Here is a 23,094-nt window from a genome sequence, read left to right as displayed (position 1 = left end):
CCTTTGGAGCTTTGGTCCAAGTTTTGGGGGCCAAAAGGTGTGGAATGAAATATCTCCTCAAGACTGAGGACATGAGGCAATGTAATGTATATTGTTGCCAAAGAAAGGTATGTCTCACAATATGGAATTATATCCACAATGGACATAGCCTGCTATAGGTCCTCAACCATGTGCAGGGGTGCTTTCTGCTGCCTTGAACCAGGTCTCTGTTACAGCACAAATGTTGATATTTTCCATTTTAAGGAGTGCTTCAAGCGAGTGCATTTTGAGATTTAGACTTCTAGCATTGAGCAGCATGACCCTCAGATTGCATTTTTTTGTAGCTGTTATGGTGGTAATTTGGTCTTTGGAACACCACCTGAAAAAGGCACTATAGGGATGCCAAGAGCCTTAGCCAATATCCGGAAGGCCAGGGGTGACAGATGCAGACCATCTCTGGCAAAGCTTCAAGGTCTGTCAATCATGGCATGCCAGGCAGACAGATACTGGATCCCCAGAAATGTAGCCAATTGTTGAAATCAATCATTTTCTGCGTGTACTGTGGTATTATTTATTTATTTTATTTATTTATTTCAGTTTGATGACCGGGGAGGTCCACTGGGCTCAGGGAACCCATTTTCAGTGGAGGCCCGAGGAGAAAAGGTCTGCATTACATAGTGATTATGCACAGTTATTCACATAAAAATCAAAATTAAATGAGGTAAGAATATATACACAGTTATACAGTTATTCACAAAAAAATCAAAATTAAAAGAGATAAGAGTACAACTAAATAAGATTGTGTTACACAGTGTGTTCACAGTTACAGTCAAAGTAAAGAGAAACACAATTCAAAAATGATTAAGAGTCAGAGAATAATCATAATAATAATTTGGTATCATTCTGGGTGATGGTAGGATGCTGCTTAGGGCTAAGGTCATACCTGACTGGGCTACATAATCTGAGAGCTCCTCCATGTCTCTTTTCATGTAGTCCAGGGAGGTACATCTCAGGTCATTCACACCCACATGTACAATGACAGAGTCATATTTGTACCTGTTGCTGAGGGACCTGAGTGCGTACATTATGTGGCAGATCCTGGCTCCTGACAGGCAGCTGACTGTTTTCTTCACCTTATTCAACCTAGTAAGTGGGACATCAGTATGCCTCACTATCGAGTCACCTATGAGTAGTGTGTTGGGCATGCTGTTTTGCCTTAGGGGATTTGGTTGAGTGGCACACTGTTTAGGAGAGTTACGTGTCTCGTGATTAGTGTTGCGTTGTGGTGGTCGAGTGTGTCTCTGCCTTGGAGGTCTCTGCTGTTTGGGTAGATTTTTATTGAGAGCCTTCCCAAAAGTGAGTGTGCGGTTTGTGTTTTTATGTGAAGGAAGTGCTGGTGTGTGTTCTGGAGGGCTATGTGTTCCATGTAGTGTGGTGCACGTGCTGACCTTCTCCTCTTGACCAGCTATTCCAGTCTTGGCTGGAGAGTGCGTGGCTTCCAATTTGGATATATAAGTGCATCTCTCGCAAGTCTGAGTATTGGGAGGTAAGAGGAGAGGGTTGTCGGTGTACATGATGCAGTTGCTACATTGCCTCAGGATGCCCAATTTCACCAGGTTAATAGGAGAAAGCATTGGGAATTGACCATTAGACATGCCTGGAGGGTTCGGCATTATTAATAGGTATTGGAGCTGTTTCCTTCTAGAATGTTTAGTGCTGGTAGCACTTTTGTGTTCTACAATAATTGCTACAAGAAGTCTGGTAAAGTGCTAGACTAATAAGCTAGTAAAAGTACAGTAGAGTAGAGAACTAGCAGATCTAAGGGAAAAATTGAAGAGCAGACTTTGTGTATGTGTATGAATCAAGGAATGCATGTCATCATAATTACTCAGAAAGCATCTTGTTGTATGTCAGACAACATTGCCTGATGCTAGGTATACCCAAACACACCTGTAACCCCATGCTGTTGTCCCTGTGATGTTAGAACAACAATTATGCCCATTGCAGATGTTGGGAGGGTGCGGCCTTACAAACACAAGGTGCAGGGTTTGAGTCTCAAATTCCATATTGTGAGACATACCTTTCTTTGGCAACAATATACATTACATTGCCTCATGTCCTCAGTCTTGAGGAGATATTTCATTACAACTGTGATGGAATGACAATCTATTTAAATGACAGCATCAGACTTCAATACAGCCTTTCCAAAGGAAATATAGAATAAAATCTTGTAACAGGAAATAACATCTACACATGAATATAGCACATGTGGGCGACAATATAGTTAACAACATGTACACTGACTATATGCAGTGATGTCAAGATTTTAACAGTATAGCTAACATCACAGGCTAATGCAGGTTTGCTGAAACACAGGCACAACTACAGATTTATTTGACAAATGTGACACTGCACATTTGAATGAATGACATCATCATTATGTATTACCTTCATATTTATGATAAAAGTGGACTCACATTGTATACATATACCTGATACAGGTATTTGCAGCCTGTTCTGCACAGTAAGAGGAAGAAACACATAGACAGCTACAGATGACAGTCATGTCTGTTTTTAAACACTCTGCCTATGTAGTGAAACAACTTACACACAAGTGTATTACATGCACAAGCCACAGGAAAAATCTGACTGCATGTGAGCCATGCTGCAGCTTTGAAAGAATGACATCAAGTGTGTCATGCAAAGGAGGTTTGTGCAAAAATTACTTTTGCAACTATGTGGAATTTGAAATGTTAGCAATACTAAGAGGTGTAATATACTCTGGCATCCATTTATTTTTCACACACACACACACACACACACACACACACACACACACACACACACACACACACACACACACACACACACACAGTCAGGAAATTATCACAGTGCATTATCATCACACAGGCAAAAGAACAATGTAACAATTCATATTCGACATAACAATTTCATCTTACTGCTGTTCGGAGCGCTGTATCAAAGCAAACCTATGCAAATATGAAATGCAATATTGATGGCAGGACCAGGTATATTTCCCACTTTGTGTCTTGGGTAGTGGGATCTCATTCACTGCCTCGAAATGCTGCCAGTCAAGAGTGCGCTCTGCCAAAATGCATGCAAATGATGAACACAAAAAAGAAAAAAAGTAATACACAGTCATCAGTAATAACACATTTAGGGTAATGAATATGAGAAGAAAGGATTATGAAGGTTTCTAGATCTGTCTGTGGTACAACCTGATCATATGCTCTGAAAACATACACTATCTCTGTCAGACACACTATCTGGAGCTGAGCCTTCAACTCAATACAATAACAACATGCACTCACTTGTGCTTCTTATCCCTCTTTGCCAGCAATACAGGACTAGAAAATGTTACATGCTCCTTTGCTTAAACATATCTAGATCAATGTCATATTGATCAATACTTTACAATAATAATGGTCCACACCATTTTAATGTAAGGTTGCCCACACCACCAACTACTTCTTCTCTTTATTTTCTGAACATCTTCCCCTCCTCTCAGCTTAACTACAGAAATGCAATGTCATGGTCACCTATTTGCATCTTTGTTTTACTGTGTAATATAGCTGATCAGCATTTCAGATGGATTTTAAGCATAAGATGGACAATGTTCTCTTACTTCAAGGATGTCAATTTTGTTGAGGTTGTTCTCACAGCTCTCAAGGTGTATACACCTTTTTATTGTAAGTGTAGTTTGCATGATACAAACGTTTCAGAGAGAACAATCACTTCAGTATTGCTTGTTGCTGTAGTCAGAGCAATCAGAAAGAGTTGCAAGCCATTAGCAGCTAACAATTGTTATTGCTCCTCCTTGAAGTCCACATATAATCGTGTAGCCACTTACACCACATTTACATCCCCTACACCAAGTGAGTTATTTTTTGGTATTTAGGAAAGCTAATGATTTCACACCTAATGCTGAATCTACACCATAGAAAGGTAATGGTATAGCTATGGAAGTGGAAAAAGGAGAGTCTGATTGGGTAGAGAGACATCATTGTTGATAGTTACTTGGGGGAGCTTGTTCTGAAAATCATTGCACTATTTCATAAGTTATTTATGTCCTCTACACACACTGCTTGCATGTTTATATTTGAAGATTTTTCTATCTGCAATAGAGAAGAAAATTTTGCAATGTATGCAATTTTAAAGTTTCACTGCTGCTATACTGGTGGTGCTGCGGTAGCATTGTCGCCTCACAGTAAGACATTGTCCTGTTCGATTCTTAGCTATAGCATCTTCTGTGTGGAGACATGCATGAATGGGCGTACCTTCATTGAAGGTTATGCATCAGGGCCGGCAACTCGGCATGTAAAAATCTACTGCCAATCATTAAAGGACCGGAGTTCCGCTGTGGCGACCCTTAACCGGGAAAAGCCAAAAGACACAACAACAACTGCTGCTATACTGCACTTTTGGCAGTTCATACTGCACCCTTCCCCCCACTCAGTGAGAATGATAATGACTGTGCCATGGGCTTTATTCATTTCTCTTTGACTTAGGGTTGCATATACTGTATGTCTGATGCACAGAGTGGATAGGTACAAGATTGACAGTATGCAGGTAGTTTATCTTTTTAAGCATTTGTTCATATGCTACAGTGTGCACACCTATCTTGACATCAATGCAGTTTGGAGTCATGTTTTGAGGCTGCCTCTGTCTGATGTGATCCATACACAGACATTATGTGGGGAAGTAACATTTGTGGACATCAGATGGCATCTATTTGAGTATTTATATGTGCTTAGGTTATGTGTATTCCTTTGCCATTGAGAGTATGTACTATTTGCCTGTTAGTTGCTGGGTGTGTGTGAGTGTGTGTGTGTGTGTGTGTGTGTGTGTGTGCTGATCTTTGAGTCTTAGGTGGAAAGTATGTGTGCTGTCCTTTGCCTTTTATCCAGGGCAAAGGCATAATACACACTCCTACATCTGCCAGCTACCTCTGCAACTTGAGGTTCCCCCTCAGATTCCTCATCTGTTATTTGCAGGAGGTGCTAGCCCTGTCTGTGGTTCAGAAATATGTGCCCTTGCTGTCTCTGATTTAGCTGTTTCCTTAAGATGATATTCTACAACATGGCACAGTTTTTGAAAATTTCTGCTGAGGTGCCTGAGTCATATTGCAGGACACCCACCTGATATGTGTAGACAGGAGAACAATGACTTCAACATGACAAACAAATGCACTGTGATATTTATAGTTTGAGCAAGGGCATTGTTGTATCCTTCTTCTGTGTGGTATGTGGGCATTTCTGCTGGATGTCATGAGCCACAGTTACAGTACATAACCTGCATCTCCCAGGAGATGGCCTTGTGGTACATCATCCCTAACAAACCTTGTGTAAAGCTGCAAGGTGTACCATATGTGTAAGTTGTTATAACTGCTTGAGTTGTCTGCACTGACACTGAGATTGATCTCTCAGGTATTGCAGACAACCTGGCAGATAACTGAGTGGAACCCCTTCCTTTTGATGAATGTCCTTCTCTGTTCACCAGGTTGGACTTTTATTTCTATGTGAGTGCAGTCCATGGGCCCCAAGACTTCAGGGAAGTATGATACAGAGTAGAATTCCTGCATTGTTCTTGCCGTCATCTCTGGTATGAGTGAAAAATAGTTGTGCTGCATTGCATGTTGTAGCATGGCATTTAGATACTGGTGAAATATTCTTGAAGCTGGGGCCTGTGACTCCCCTAGTATATCCCCTGTTGATCTCTGGAATGTACCAGTAGCTAATATCCTTAATGCTACACATACCTTTGTTTCCACTGGTATAGGTTCTCCTTAATTTCACCAGGTCTGAGTTAGAGGTGACAGAGGTTGCAGATTTCCTCTAGTGTTTCCCTATCTACCCTTTATCACTGCACTGTTTCAAAATCATGCAGTCTATGATATGTTAAATGGGTCTGAACACACTTGCTATCCTTGGAGGAGGTCAATCAGTAGCATCAGCAGAACAGATTTGAGCCCATTGCACATACACATGCAAGAGAGCAGCAGCAGCCCCTAATATTGCATTCTTACTAAAAGTGATGGTGACTGTATTCCAATAGGTTTCAGTGTTCTTAACAAAGGGCTACACCATCTTCTTCACGGTTACTTTATAGCTCCCTGAATGGCTCCACCATATTGGATTGGTTCATTTGCATGTAGTTCAGCTGCTTATGGTTCCATTAGCAATACTGCGCTGTCTACCTTTGTTTGGCAGCTCTACATAGTATGTAGAGCCATTTAATGAATACAAAATGGTGCATTACTGTGTGCACGTTATGGCACAATGAGCACATGATAGCAGTTTGGAAATTAACCATTCATGAATACAGCCCATTGTCTCTATTAACCAACAAATGAATCATGTATAATATCATAATTTTTGTCTTTTGTACTTAACATTCTGCTATTCCTTTTTGACTATTATATGCTATAACTCTTTTTTGAATTGTACATGGTATATCTAGGTATCTTATTCTTGACTTTTGAATTTCATATGCTATTACTATATAGTTATATTAAAATAAAGAAATTGCCATTGCTTAAAACAGCCCAAGGATGAGTTGACATACTTGACTATTGCATAAAAACAAATAAAATAAAAGTATGATTTTGATATTCACAGATGTTGTCAATTAGTTCATGTCACATGTATATATTTCTTCTGATCCTAATGTTACATTTTGAGCAATCTAATTGATATGTAGGCTTGAGAGTAGTACCTATTAATAAAGGGCAGGATCTCTGAAATACATTGTCCAGATAACAAAAGGATGAACATTGAAAATATTCAAAGCACAATAAACTGACAATGCTGGATTCAAGCCTGAAACCCCATTTCTGAAGAACATGGTATGTTTAACCATGAATATACAAAACATACACAGTGCTCCTCCATAATAGTCCTAACATCTCGGCTACCGAATTAGTCTTACTCTGAAGTCATATAATCTAGGAAAGTGCTGCATACATGGGTGTAACTAAAATTGGGAATTTTACTAAATCTCTGAGGTTGTGTGACCCAAAAGTGGGAATAATTAAGTAATGAGGTTAGCAGAAGCACAGTACTCATATCAGGGTCTAGGAAGGTGTGGCCTACTGGCATAGACCTAAATGTTTATAGTAGTAAAGATTCCAATATTGCAGCAGTTCCATCTAGTACTAATTGTGGTCTTGAAGTTTTGCGGTTCTGCATTATGGATACTGATCTTTAGATATATTTTCAGCATCAGCCTTTTAGTCATTGGTGCTATGTAGTTCAGTGAAATGATCTTCAGTCTTGTAAGTGAAAGCTATTTGAATGGCTTTCTTGCAATTGTCTCAGCCAAATTATAACACACTCAGCTACAGAATGCACTTAGTTGTGGCTTTCTGATGAAAAGATGGCTACATCAGTATCTCTTCATGTACTACTTGTCATTGTGAGTCTTAATGATAGGGTGAAAGGGTTTTAGCACAAGTCAAGTAACTGATGACACCACTCCCTATCCTGCAAAAACATGTATTTAATTCTAACTCACTACATATACATTTTGGATATATATATATATATATATATATATATATATATATATATATATATATATATATATATATATATATGTGTGTGTGTGTGTGTGTGTGTGTGTGTGTGTGTTTACTATCAAAATCTAAAAAATTTAAAAAAATACTGTGCGGAACATCAAATGGCAAGGTCGAATCCCTGCATATTAATTAGGTGAAAAAGTTGAATCTGATGAATGAATTCAGCAGATTTGACATTTTCACCAAATATCAAATGTGATGTCCATATAGGAGCTCAGGTAAGTGTTACTCCTACACTTCAAATCACGTTTTTGTGGGGGAGGGGGGTCTGCGCCCTCCACAGCCCCTGCTAACTATATATTCCAACTCCGAGATCACATGGCAGTTAGGAAAGGGATGAATGTCTCAATCCTCACTGTACCATGATCTCTATTCATTACATGATGATCAAATCAAAGAATGAACTGTGGCATTCATTGATATGAACTATCAATAATTTAAAGTTCGGCAACACTGGAATTGGCCATCTGTGGTTCGTCATTCCTGTGTTCGATGATCCTACATTCAATATTTTGACTGTAAACCATATATATATATATATATATATATATATATATGTTACATTTCACATATATATCAGAAGTTGTCTGCCCACCTGAGTACAAACAGGGCATTGTACTGTACCTCTCAACTGTCCAGATTTTTGGAGAATGCCCAGATTTTTGCCATATATTTTCAGTCTGTTCCTCATAAATGTGTGGTTTTCTGACAAATCACTGAGGATTGACATCATTAAATAATGGCATGCATCTTAGTTTCAAATCCTGTTTTTGTAGCAACTTTCTTAGTTTATAAGAGCAATATTTAAACGTTGCCCCTATTTTCTTCATTTATCCCCCATTATTTTAAGCTGTGTCCAGATTTCTTGTACTAAGAGGTTGAGACCTATGTATGCATTGCACAAATTGGACAACAGTTAATGTAAAACACCTGCAATGGCCAACATTCAGTATCTTTATATGGAAAGCCACATCTCCCTCACCCTTTGTCAGTTCTTGATAAATATTTTAAATAATTATACCTTCTTATTCAAGTGCATATTGCACACAAGAAAGCCAACACATCCAAAAAGATTTACATGTCATTCAACACTGAATTTCATTGGGTCATTTTACCCATGTTAGTTCATAGATTTGTGATATGGCACGTTTCTCTTGAAAGCAAAGGTCATTTGCTAGAGACATATATATGTGTTTTACTTCAGGAAAGTGCAAGCTCAGTATAGTATGCTCTGGACACTTACTACATTCTTCACCCTCAAGCTGAGTAATATATGCACACTTAGAGTAGCCAAGTATAATATAGTTTGGTATCCATCATATTATAATATTCACATAGGTATCTTAGAGTACCTAGTACTAAACAATTGAATTTTTGAAACAGATTGATACTCCTAACAAACGTTTCTGATTAACATTTTGAATAGTCATAAACTGCATTTATTTTGTGCATTTTGGAATGATGGTAATAGAACAGATGTTAAGTGAGATAAAAGTATGTATTAGTTAAGGCCCATATATGATTAACATTTTGAGGCAGAAACATTCTAATAGGTAAAAAAACTAAGAGTGTACAAATTCAGTAATGAAATAAGAATTCTGAATGACAAAACCTAGGGTGTATCTTCATTTCATCTAGGAAATATCACATAATGATAGCTTTAATCTAATTTTGTACACAGACTTTAATGTTGTATTAAGCCCCTTCTTTAATGATACATCTCATTGGACTAAAAACGTTTCAATATTTGTAAAAACATTGGGAAGATTATTTTAATGGGAACTATACTATTTCAAATACATGCTTCCTCCATTACAGAATACTTTCTTTCTGACTGGATTCATTTATTTATTAATGTATTTATAAAATTGTATTTGTTAACCATCATAGAACATTGATCCACATGGGACTTTTTCAGGTATAACTCAGGAATTTTTGTTTAGTGAGCTAACGTGCACAGAATCACAGGAAACAAATGGAAGTTTTAATGAATGAAACACAAGAGCTGACATTAAATATACCTGGATGAAGCCATTACCATACATTTACTTCTTCAGGGAACTCCAGCTATGTCTGTCTGTATTAGGCATATAATAATTTTGCAACAATCTTGCATGGTGCCAAATGGGAACTTGTTTATGTCTTAGTGAGTATCAATCAATTCATCTGCCACACTATTTCCACAATAGGTGCATTTCTTTGTCTCCCTTGGAACATACAAATTATCTAAGCTAGCTTTAAAAGAAAAGCTCTACACTACAGCAATAATATTACACTGGAAAATTTCAATGTGTCATTTAATTAACAAAGCAGTTCAACTAGCAGCAAATATGCATATACCTATATTGTTTTCTGTTAATTAAACTTACCCTGATTAGATTGTCCTCCTGCCTACCTTTTCCATCTTGCTCTCACCAACTCTTCCCTTTTTGTACCACCCCAGTGCCACTACTTCCTTGGTTAATTTTGTTTACCTTGAAGTAATGTTCACCCTTCAAATGAGTCTTGACTCTCAAAAAATCACAGATGTAGTTCATTACTTCTCTAAATCCAATTATTTTCTACTCACTAGTATTCCTGATAAACAAAAATATGCTCTAGCATACTTCTCAAAGTATTTACTTTTATTTAAAGTTGCATTGAAGCAACAACATTCATCTGACATAAAGTAGTGTTAAATTCAAATGCAAATTTCTGATATAATTCCTAGATCATTAAACAAAAACTAAAGCTGTTATCTGCTTTCAAGAAATCACCAATTCCCCAAATAGAAGAGATTTCTGAAACCTCAACACAATACCATCAGGAAGTACAACGCAAATGTATGAATTCAGAGTTTCTAGCAATGTTAAGAGTAATGACGATGCCTTCTTCCATTGCATTGGCAAACTCAGAATTAATGCTTAGTTAAATGCTAAACTTTTTTTTTTCTAGATGGCAATGGTTCCATTCTAACCCTGGATCCATTGCAAATAACCTTGCAGTCAAACTTGATTCCAGTATCACGCCCCATCCCACTTTAATGCTCTTTCCATTCCATCTCATACCACCCCTCCAAATTACCCCTAACTCAGCTTATTTCAGACCTTTCAAAAATGAAAAACACTGTCTCTTTACTAACAAGTATTAATCACCCTTTAGCTGTACCCTCTAAATCCTCTTCAGTCTAATTTTCTGCACGGGTTACATCATTGAAGTGTGGATAATAGCCACAGTTCTGCCACTACACAAGAGGCTCTACATCTCACCCAGGTATTTATAGGTCAGTAGGCGCACACAGTTACTGAGCTAATAAATTATGAACTAGACAATAGTCAAACCATTGACCCCATTAATGTTGATTTGTAAAAAGTAGATCTTGTCTTCTTAATCTGGTTGATTTTCTTGATACAGCAAATGAAGCTGCAGTTAGGGTTCTGTACCTCTATAGATCTTACCTTGTTCAGGCTAAGGCCTTAAACATCATCCATAAATCCAAACTGAAACTAAAACTAAAAGTCAACTAAAAAACTTAGTAAGGAATATTTTAGAAGACTTAAATTAATCCTGAAAACAAGGTTGACATCTAGGAACAAAATTCAAGCTATACACCAATTTGCTCTTACTGTTCTAACTTATAGCTTTGTAGTGATTGACTGACCCCAAAATGTGTTGGATTGATTAGACAAGAAAGCAAGAAGGATGCTTCATGCTCACCAACTGATTTATAAAAATCAATGCATACCAAGATTATATATTCCCATTTATGAAGGAGGTATGGGCTTCATTGAAATTGATTACATGTAAAGATCTGCAATCATGGGACTGCACACATATATCCTGACCTCACAGGCCCCAAATGTAGTGAAAGTTTTGAAACACGAGGACAATAAATGTAAGATTGCTTCCCTGCTTAATCTAGCAGAACCATATTGGTGTCAAGTAGGAATGGAAATCAAACCAGAAGTTGATAAAAATCAGGCAGCAACTGAATGTGCCAGAAAACAAAAGAAAGAATATAAGGTGAAGGATTAGATGAGAAGGCAATAAAAGTGGAAAAGGCATAAATATAGTTGCAAGTATAGAAAATGTCTAGTAGAACATCGTGTTAATCAGGATCAAATGCAGGAATGGTTAAGGAGAGGCAAATTCAAACCAAGAGATGAAAGATTACTATCGGTGGCCCAAGAATATGGGCTACATACACATTGGTTCACAAAGTCCATTGAACATGTGGGAAAAACAAACAAATGTAGGTTTTGTAAAACAGAATTGGAAATAGTTGCACATCTTGCTGGTGGTTGTGACACACTAATGGCAGAAGGACTGTCTACTGAAAGGCATAATGATGTGGCAAGACTGTTTCACCAGGATTATGCAAATATTATAATATTGAAGTAGCTAAAAAACACTGGAAACTTGAGCCACAAAGCATCATAGAAAAATGATGAGGTCTACATCACATGGGATCACTCATTACCAACAGTTCAAAACATAGATGCAAGAAAACCAGATATAGTGGTCCATGAAAAAAAGACAAAAGTAGCATTGATCACTGAAATCTCTATACCCAGTGACTTCAGTGTCTTGCGGACAGAGAGACACAAAGTCATAAAATATCAAAATGTGCATGCAGAAATGAGAGCAATGTGGAAGAAAGATACCCAGACAGTTCCAATAGTAGTAGGAGCAATGGGTCTTATAAAAAAAAATCTGAAATTGTACTTAGATATGTTACCAGTACATGTAACTCCATACACACTGCAGAATAAGTAATTACTGGGCACATTGTGGGTGCTGCAAACTGTACTTCTGGCTGACATCAAAGACTGAAACAATACTAATTTCCTGAACTTTAATCGCACTTTGACTTAGGAATGGGGTCAATTCCTGTCATGGTATTAGAAGCCTAAAAGATTTGGAGAAATTAAAAAATAGATAAACTAATCAAACTTCTGAATAAAACTTGTAAATAGTAGTGCTCAAAGCTTTTTGGACTTTATTAAAAAATAATTTGTACTTCTGTCCTTGTGTAGTCAGAGATCATTACATCACATCTGATGAAGTTTTATCAAGTAACAGAAGATTAGACTGTTTCACATATAGATTAACCCAATGCCTCCCCTTCTGAATTACTGCTTTTGATCTTTGCATCGTTCAGATATTTCATGAGGCTCAAGAGAATGACATCTCTACCTTAAGTAATATTTTTCACAGATTTAACACATGCAAGCATTTTGCCATGATATTACTTGAATTTTATCATGCTGAGAGCTGAGTATAAATATTCCCCAACCCCAAATCACATGATCTGTTAAAAATGAGCAAATGCTTGTGTTCAGAGCGAGCCACAGCAACACTATGATCCTACTTGTCCCCATGGTCTAGATAAACCATCCCAAAGTCTCACCCTCTAGTTTAAGTTATAAACAGCATGCAATGTGTCTCTCACAAGCCACAGCTACTATGTATCTGAAACAAAAGCAGGACCATAATGGACTTTTTATAGATTGCAGTATGAGCTATTTAGCTAGTCAGTGGCTCAACAATTAGCACACTTGTCTTTGGTGCTGAAAGAGCAGAAGGTGGTGGTTTATATTCCCACATCATGTAATTGGGTTAATTTGGCAATGCAGTAGTCATAAATGGGGTGCTGCACTCCTGAGAGTGCCATCCTTTAGATGAGATGTTAAAATGAGGTCTCATCTGCTTGAATTGGTGGTAGCTTAGGTGGATGTAAAAGATCCCATGGCACTTATAGAAAAATAAGTAGGGGAGATTCACCAGTATACTGGTCAAATTTCTCTTTGTAGGAATACCACCTTTGGTCTCTCCTGGAAAGAAGACATTGGCCTAATGGGACTCACCTTGTCAACAAAGAGCAAATAAATAAATAAGGCAAAAATAGTTCTGCACATTAGTTCACCTTTAAAATTAACAAAATAAGTTGCAAAGACAAGCTGTATGTGGCTTTTAAAAATATTGTTCCAAGGTGCATCACAGGTGACAAATTATCCTGATACCAAATGTATTATTAGTGCTTTTGGCTGCTGAAGATACGGAGCATTCATCATAATATGGTAGTAGATGATTATTACAAACAGAAGTGCTATATTATGGAAAAATAAGTAGGAGACACTCACCAGTATACTGGTTAAATTTCTCTTTGTAGAAATACCACCTAATGTACACAGACATTCGGATGCAGGCAAACACCTTTAGCACATTCATAATATATATATAAATACATACAGAGAAAGAGAGAAAGAGAAAACAAAAGAGTTATTTGTGGATTTTTGAAAGGCTGCTCCTGTGGCATAGAGGGATAAAGTCCTAATTACAACCCAACAAACTGGTTTTGATTACAGACTCAGGTGACTTATAGAGTTGCAGCAAAGGAACGGTTGTTCCCATTCCATGAGGGAAGATGGTCCTTAGGGTGTTCCTCACATCAGTATCCCTGGTGGAGGCCAGTAACATGACTGGGAGGCATGGTTCAAGGAGAGATTACAGCGTGACATAAACTGAGGTGCTGCAGAGGTAGAGGTGATACGTCAATACATCTTCATTGAACTCCCACCCTCAGACACAAACAAGGGATCATGGGGAGGTAGGAAAAACATGTAGGACTTAATAATAATAAAAATCCCCTGCAGCAAACAGTATGATGGCCAGCCCCCTCCCCTCTACTGGATGCCCTTAGGAACCATACTGGCCACAGCTATATGGAGGAAGTCCGAGGGTTAGGAGGTGGCAAATAAACCAGGTGATGGATGTGAGACACTGGCATATCGTGCCGTAGGAAGATATAAGGGGAGCAAAAAAAATGGTTGATTATGGAAGATGTGTCCAGACTCAGTAAATGTGTACTCAAAACGTTTACTGCAATATGGAATGTGGGAACATTTTCACAAGAATAATATAAATCATTAGGTCTTAATTGCTGATTTCTCTGGTATGAGATGAATTACTGTGGCAATTGTTTCTTTCACTTTAATTAGTCAAACAGCTGAGGTTCAAATACTCTGAGCAATATCGGAGTTCTAAAGGTTAATTTGTTGCAAGATAACTCTGCCAAACTGAAAACTAAACCGATGCACAGAAGGCTAATTACAGATTATATGGAAGCAAAACAGTCGCTATATAAAACTAACTGGAATGAGGTGTTCAGTGGAAAAACTGCAAATGGAATGTGGAAAGTTTTGAAAGAGAAATTGTTTGAGTGCAAAAAAAACCTAAAACATGTTTAACATCAGGATCTAGGCATACAACGTCAGTGGGATATATTTCCATAAGAAGAAGATATCTGATTAAGGAGAGAGACAAAAAAATATAAGAACTGGAAGAGAGGTAGAACTGAAATTTTGAAATCTGAAATGAGCAAGCTGGACAAACAGACTAAGCATAGTGCGAGACAAAATCAAGACAAATTTGAAAAAAATGTATATAAACATATTGAGCATAATAGGAAACCTTTCTATCGATACATAAGATGTGGAAGGACTAAAGACATGCAAATGGTAAACTGTATGCAGATTCTAAAATTTATACTCAGACACAACAAATTATAGAGATATTTACAAAATCTTATGCAAAACAGATTGGCTCCACAAAAGGTGTGATAAGTTGTCATAATGACATCCAGGTAACCTGAGGTACTGGAATCAAATTAGAATTGATTGAAAAAGAACTGTGTAAACTTTTTCCAAACAAAGCACAAGAAGGAGATGGAATTAGTAACAGTAACTTGACAACACTTCATCAAGAAACAAAGATGAGATTTATAGTATTTTCATAAAAAAGAGACTGAACAATTCTAATTTTATGTTTAATAATAATCTGTCATACTGATACCATAGATTATCAGAATGAAATGTATAATATGTTAATACATGGAAAACAGATTTGTACTATATTAATAATCAAATGGATACTATCCAAAGATATACAATCATTGTTACAGTCATCCCTAATGATTACATAGTACCTATGGCAATGTATTGCAATGTTTTTGTTTGGTATATTTCTTTTGAGCTAAGTGCTGGAAAATAATGTGTTTATGTTTACTGATATCAGCAATAAAGGCAAAGGCAGTAGCTTGGGGCACTCCCTGTGCCAAACAGCTACGCAAATGTTTCTAGCTTACTGGGAAGAACAGTTATTATTCAAAGAATACATGTTTAATTCTATGGGATGGTAATATAGAAGAATTGCTTAGTTTCAATATGGTTTTGAATAACATTACACCATGTTTGAAATTTACAATGAAATATTCATTGAAAATTGAATTTTTAGATTTATGAACTAGTATGCATCCTCAGTATGTTTTCAGTAACATAAATGTTGAATTAGGTTGAATTCAACAAAGCTTTATGGCAGACTTATATGACTTGGAGAAGTTTTTTGAGAGAGGTTATAATTGATTTACAATTTGATAATGCTCTAAGTTTACGTCAACATCAGGGTACCCCATATTTTGGGCCCAAGCCTATAGTAATGAATGATGTCAAAGAAGTCACAAATGCAAAAGTTAGGTTTCTGACTTCATATACAGCAGATAATAAACAAATTAGAGATCATCTCCAAAAATTGGAACATACTACAAACTGATGTCATATTGACAAACATTGTATGTGATTCTCCGTCCTTTACCTATAGGAATAAGAAGAATCTTAAAAGATTGCTTTGTTATCCACCAAACAAGAAGTCTTAGTTATGGAACCACACCTTGTGGACAATGCAACTTTTGCTCCTCAATAGATTCTAGCATAGTATTTATACATCCAGATACACAGAGGGAAATATAAATGCCAACTGTATGACACCTGATGTCATATACCTTGTATGTGAACTGTGTTCATGTTTCTATGTTGGTAAAACGAATAGGGTATTAAGAGACAGAATAAGGGAACACTGTTATAATATAAAGAAAGATAATCTGCAGAATGCATTGGCCAAGCATGTGACACAAACAAGTCCTGAACACAAGTTCATGTTTAGGGTGCTGGAGAAAATGAATGTTAATGTAAGAGGAGGTGACATCATGAATCATAAGTAGGTGGATTATTTTGCTGAGAGCTGATAAAGGTCATGGTTTAAATGAAAGGGCATCTATCAGACCACAATTCAATGTGCTCTGATATTTGTTCCCATACATATACATACACATACATATATCACATTTTTGAGTAATTTATTCATTTTATATTGTAATACTGTTAATGTTAATGGCTTTAGCTCATTTTTAGACAATAACTTATTTATTTATTCATTTATTTATTTATATTTTTGTACACATTCATTCATTCTTTTATATTTAGATACATATATTTATTAAGACACTACATTTATATACACATTTTTATACATATGCAGATATACATCTTTGTTTATGCACTGACCTTATTATACCAAGTATCACTTTGGTTGATAATAGTTCTTCGACTTGTATATGGTTTCATGTTTTTGATGGCATCTACTATGTATAGTTTCTAAGTTGCCTCGTATTATTAATAATATGACTATCGTACTTGATAGTATGCTGCTCACAACATGTTCTTATATTTACTTCAATTTTATTGTTTCTTATGGAATGAAGTTATTTTAATTTTTAAAAGTAATATGCATACACCATTGTTTATTTCTGTTGCATCTTGAGATGATTTTATGTTTATATGTTGGTTGATTAATTAACATGCAGATATTTAAAGCACATGGTTCCTGTGCTTCCTGTTTGTGATCTGAAGAAGCTACTAGTTAGTGAAAACGCTTATGGTATCTGTGTGTAATAAACTGAATTATTATTGTCTCCAGAAGGATTACTTTTTTTTTTACACATAGAAGGTTATTTCTCACTCTGTCAACGCTTGCTTGAGTTATTTATCCAACACTTCATCAAGAACTTATGGTACCATTATATCTATTATTCACTAGGTCATATAAATATGGAGGGATTCCTCAAGATTGGAGACATGCGCTTATTAAACCTGTCTTTAAGGAAAGAGGAGTAGGACAAATCCAGAGTCATATAGACCCTTAAGTCTATTTTCATATATAATGGAGAAGGTAATATTGGATAAGTTATTGTCAGAACTGGGTAGGTTGGGACTTGAAAACATGTATAAGCATGCATATGTTGAAAATAGGTCTATTACCACCTGTAACATGATGTTCTGTAATAATATAATAACAGCTATGAAAGTAAAATCGTGCTGTAATTTACATAGATTTAACTTCAGCATTTGACAGTGTCATAGACAAAACACTCATCAATAAATTAGAACAACTAGGTGTTGATGTACTCTTGATAAGATGGATTGCTGCATGGCTTACAAATAGGACATGGCAAGTATCATACAACAACTGGACAAGTGGAATTCTTGGTTACAGTCAGGGTGTCCCACAGGGCTCTGTATTAGGCCCATACCTATTTAGATTGTCTTTCAGAGCTATCTTTTATCTGAGGTGTTCTACAATCTGTATGCAGATGAACTGAAATTGTGTAAACTGAATACACATCTTACAGATATGGCTTGGCTGTCAAAAAATCTTGACTAAATTGACCATTTGGGCACAGGAGGATAATATGCTAGCAAATACACCAAAAACTAAGCATATGAGATTTGGCAGACATAAACTGAACGGTGAATATAGTAACTGACACTTTCGATTCATTTAAGTACCTGGGTATACGGGAAGATCCAGCACTGAGTTTTTCTAATCATATCGACCAACTGGTTCGTGATAGTTACAGAATTATAGGTTGTATAAAAAGATTTATAAAGTCTAGGAAATTAGAAATGATGAAGTCATGGTTTGTTAATTACATTAGACCCACACTTGAGTATGGAATAACAATATGGAAACTTTATAAGAAAACAAACAATACTTAACTGGGAAGAGTACAATGGAAATATACCAAAGGTATCGACAGATGTGAAAATTTAAGTTATTATGAAAGACTAAAATAACTGAACTTATACGGTATCTAATACATATATTTAAGAAGAGATCTAATTCAGTTTTATAGGGCATTTAGAGACAACTACATCTGGGAATGTTTGGTGTTATCAAAAAGTAGTAGAGGATCAACAGACAACTTATGTAGAAGATCCTATAGGGATAAGAAGTGTACTAATTGGTTCTATGAGAGAGCAAATGATGCATGGAACAGACTACCAAATTACATTAAAACAAATAATAGGTTAGATATTTTTAGGAACAGCCTGGACACTTGGAATGGGAAGAATTGTTTTGGTATGTTGGCAGGCTAGAAGAACATTAATACCATGCTTGAAATATTTGTATGTATATATATATATTAGAGGTAGAGAATACACCTGGTGGTGGCATTACTACCACGTTCTGACGTATGTTAAATAGTCAGGCAATGAATTACAAATGTACTATTCATAATTAGTAGAAAAGGAATGTGCACACAATATACAATTTATATTTAATAAGAGTTACAGTAGGACACACTACTCACTTACACAAACTTTACTAAGAATACACACAGTACATGTCATTACTGTAAATGACAACACATAACACCTGGCAGGAATCCTGCAACTGAAATTATCTACCTGCAAGTAAAATGATATACATGCAGCAATAATCTAATAAGTGCAGTTAGTATTAGTGTAATATGTCAGTTGGCTGCTCTTCTCATACAGATAGATAATTTAATGTAATCTAATAAAATAAAGAAATTGCATTTAATGTGACCATTCACAAAGAGGTACATATCACACACAGAGCCATGATCACAGCATTGCCATATACAGTTACATAAAGTACTATAAGTAAACACCATATGTATTAATGGACACACACACGCACACACACACACACACACACACACACCTGAGTTTATAATATATATAGATATATATATATATATATATATATATATATATATATATATATGGGTCCCCTTGACTTGATCGAAACGCCAAAACACCATCGCTCAGAAGACCGACTCCAGAAGACCAACGAGACAGATGATCGACAAGGTGAAATACCGACAGCCGAAACACCGACATGGGCAACGTGTGAGCGTGACTCGGTAAGTGTGCTATAGTGATGGATTTAGCATTAGGGAGTGGACAGGTAAGTGTGAGATAGTGAGGGATTTAGGGTTAGGTTGCGGGAAAGGTGAGTGTGCGGTAGTGTCGGACTTAGGGTGCAGGTAAGGTAAGTGTGCGATAGTGAGAGAGTTTAGGTTTAAGGGCGGGTTAAGTGAGTTAGGGTTAGGGTGCGGGTAGGGTAAGTGTGCGATAGTGACGGACTTTAGGTTTAGTGGTGGGTTAAGTGAGTTAGGGTTAGGGTGCGGGTAGGGTAAGTGTGCGGTAGTGTCAGACCTTAGGGTTAGGGTTTGGGTTACGGTTAGTGCATGTATAGTTGTGTGCAATGTGTAGTTTACGTTTTGTGTGTTGGTGTTTTGGGTGTCAGTGTTATGGTGTTCGGTTTTGTGAGTTGTCGGTTTTGTGCATTTTCGGTCTTTTGGTGTCGGTGTTTTGGGTGTCGGCTTTGTGACGTGTCGGTGTTGTGATAGGGATCCATATACATATATATATCTATATATATATATATATATATATATATATATATATATATATATCTATATATATATATATATATATATATATATATATATATATATATATATATATATAGAGAGAGAGAGAGGTTTCCATACTACTGGTTGAGTGCTCTATTTGTCTGTGTGCATGTGTCTTCTTTAGTACTACTGTTAAGGAATAGGGAAACAGTAATTAGTACCTTAATCTGCAGGGTTGGGGTTAAGAGTAAGGGTAGGGTTGGTATTAGAATTACGGTTAGCAAACAAGAGTAAGGATAGCCAAGAGGGCTTTACCTTTCTGCATCACATTAGTCATGGGTACTAACCCTAATCTTACCCCTACCCCAGGTCCTAACTCTAGACCTATAAATTAGGGTGGTAAACACCCTGTCCCTAACAGTCCTACCATTCAGGCAGAGCATGTCTGCAAGTTAGTGGTCTGCTGTTTTAAGTGAACAAAAAAGACGATTGTTTGTTTCTTTTTGGCAATTGGTGTAGTGATTCAAATATTTATTTATTTTTTATTTATTTATTTAATTTATTTAACATTTGTTAACTGGGAAAGTCCGACTTGGAATGAAGCCATTTTTCAGTGGAGGCCCAGGGAGAAATGCTCGAGACATGTCTTTGTAAATAAATTGTATTTGAGGTGATTCTGATCTTAAACATTTGATTAAATATGCAGTGATCAATTGTATGACCGACCTAAAACACTTGTACAGTTATCTGTCTACACACATACATTTGCACACACACACGCACACACACACACACACACACACACACACACACACACACACACACACACACACACACACACACACACACACACACACACACACACACAAAGTGTTCAGCTGGTCAAAGAATTTTCTGGTGGGTTTTTTTTAACCTGACAATAAGAGCGAATGCTCATGTGAGCCTACATTCTTCTCTATGGAGTTTTCACTGGCAGTCTTTTATAAGAAATTGCAGTACAGCAAGTGAAGTAAGGGAATTTGTCCTTACCCCACTGTTGTGTTACCTCAGAGATTGCAAACTTATTTCACAGAAAACGTTCTCCACAAAAAATATATTCTAAAACATATTTTGAGGTGGTAGCAAGCCCCTTGAGTCATCCATGTGGGAGGCTTTGCCCCACACACCATCTTTATTTATATATGCTAACTCCATGATTGCACAACTGCAGAAAAAGAAAAATAAACACCACACAAAGTGAATCAATACCCAAGAGTAAACATGGACATCTATAGATCAGAGGGTAGTAGAACATGATGCTGACCATTGCAATTCGCACATATTCTGCTAGACTCACTACCCTAGTAACTCCTTTGATAAGAAATGACACTATCCCATACTTACTATATAGTTCTACACTGTTTTTTATAAAGTGAGTTTTCAAGGAAATGGATACACCCATTGAGTTTCACTGAAATGAAGATTTAGTGTAATGACAAGGATGCAGAGGTTTTATTTATGCATTTATTTATCAGTCTTCATTGAGTTTTCAGAAACTTGGAATTCATATGGTCAAGACCATATGATCGAGTTTCTGAAAACTTGAAAAAACAAATCTATGTTTTTTGCATGAGAGCAAGCTCCCCCCACCACCCATGTGGGGGCTGTGACCACTACACCCCATGTAAATTATATATACCAAATCCAAGACTGCACTACAGCAGGGGAAAGGATAAGTTCCCCTTTGAGGTAGTTTGATGTAGATTGCGATATACTGGGGATTGGGGAATTTTTCTCTTTTCCCCACTTTAGTATGATATTGTGATATACTGGGGATTGGGGAATTTTTCTCTTTTCCCCACTTTAGTATGATCTCGGCATTGGCTTATATAATTTGCAGGGGGTGCAGGTAGGCTTGCCCCCCTGCAATAATGCAGATTTCTTTTTTTCTTTCATTTCATATTTTCGGAAACTTGATCATCTGTCTGCCATATAAATTTTGAGTTTCTGAAAACTCGATGAAGTCATATAAACCCGTGTTTGTGTGTGTGTGTGTGTGTGTGTGTGTGTGTGTGTGTGTGTGTGTGTGTGATACACACACACACACACACACACACACACACACACACACACACACACACACACACACACACACACACATATATATATATATATATATATATATATATATATATATATATATATATATATATAGATAGATATATAGATATACACATGCATAGCTCTATACGTATATATATATATATATATATATATATATATATATATATATATATATATATTTATATATATATATATATATATATATATATATAAACGCACACACGCACACACACACACACACACACAGATGGATGTAAATCTTTATATTGAAAAAGAAAATATCGGATGCTAAGTGATGGAACATACCTGGTCAATCACCAACTGATGAAAAATATCAAAAACTGCACAAAAATAAAGTTAAACTTTTCTTTGCAGTAGGACAAGTCCTAAAGCTCCCCCATATCCCCTTCTAATTATATACACAAACTCCAAGATTATACTTAGTGTGGAAAGTGCACATTCATTGATCCACACTGTTCCATGATCTTGGAAAGAAACAAAGCTAGAAAGTGTGATCAGCTGAGTTTCATTTACCTGTACAGAATTTTTTTAGTTCAACAATTTGAATTGTTGACCACTTGTTTGTAACTTATATGTGTATATGGCACCAGCAAATATGGTTGAATTTGCCTATAGTCTACATCTGTTTAGTCAGCATTGTATGGTAGACCAAGCAGATGGTCGACAGGTGTGTGAGATGTCACAGTTCAAGGGGTTGGACAATATGTCCCTTCCTTGGTATTGTGCAGTCTTGGAGTTAGTGTATATATAATTGTCAGGTGATACAGAGGGTCTTGCCCACTTCAATGGTTTTTCTTTCTTTTTTTTGTTTTTTTATTTTTACATGTGCCGGGATATGTCATAGGCACATGCA

The 23,094-nt window shown here is 36.5% G+C and overlaps 1 pseudogene; it reads right to left on the bottom strand.

The window, feature by feature from the left end:
* Nucleotides 1-22,089: 22,089 nt before the first annotated feature.
* Nucleotides 22,090-22,242, bottom strand: LOC122805121 (annotated as a pseudogene).
* Between the last annotated feature and the right edge of the window lie 852 nt (nucleotides 22,243-23,094).

Source organism: Protopterus annectens, chromosome 6.part0 (assembly GCF_019279795.1).
Source record: "Protopterus annectens isolate FY-2018-M chromosome 6.part0, PAN1.0, whole genome shotgun sequence".
Taxonomy (NCBI): domain Eukaryota; kingdom Metazoa; phylum Chordata; order Ceratodontiformes; family Protopteridae; genus Protopterus; species Protopterus annectens.
This window is presented reverse-complemented; position numbering and strand designations above follow the sequence as displayed.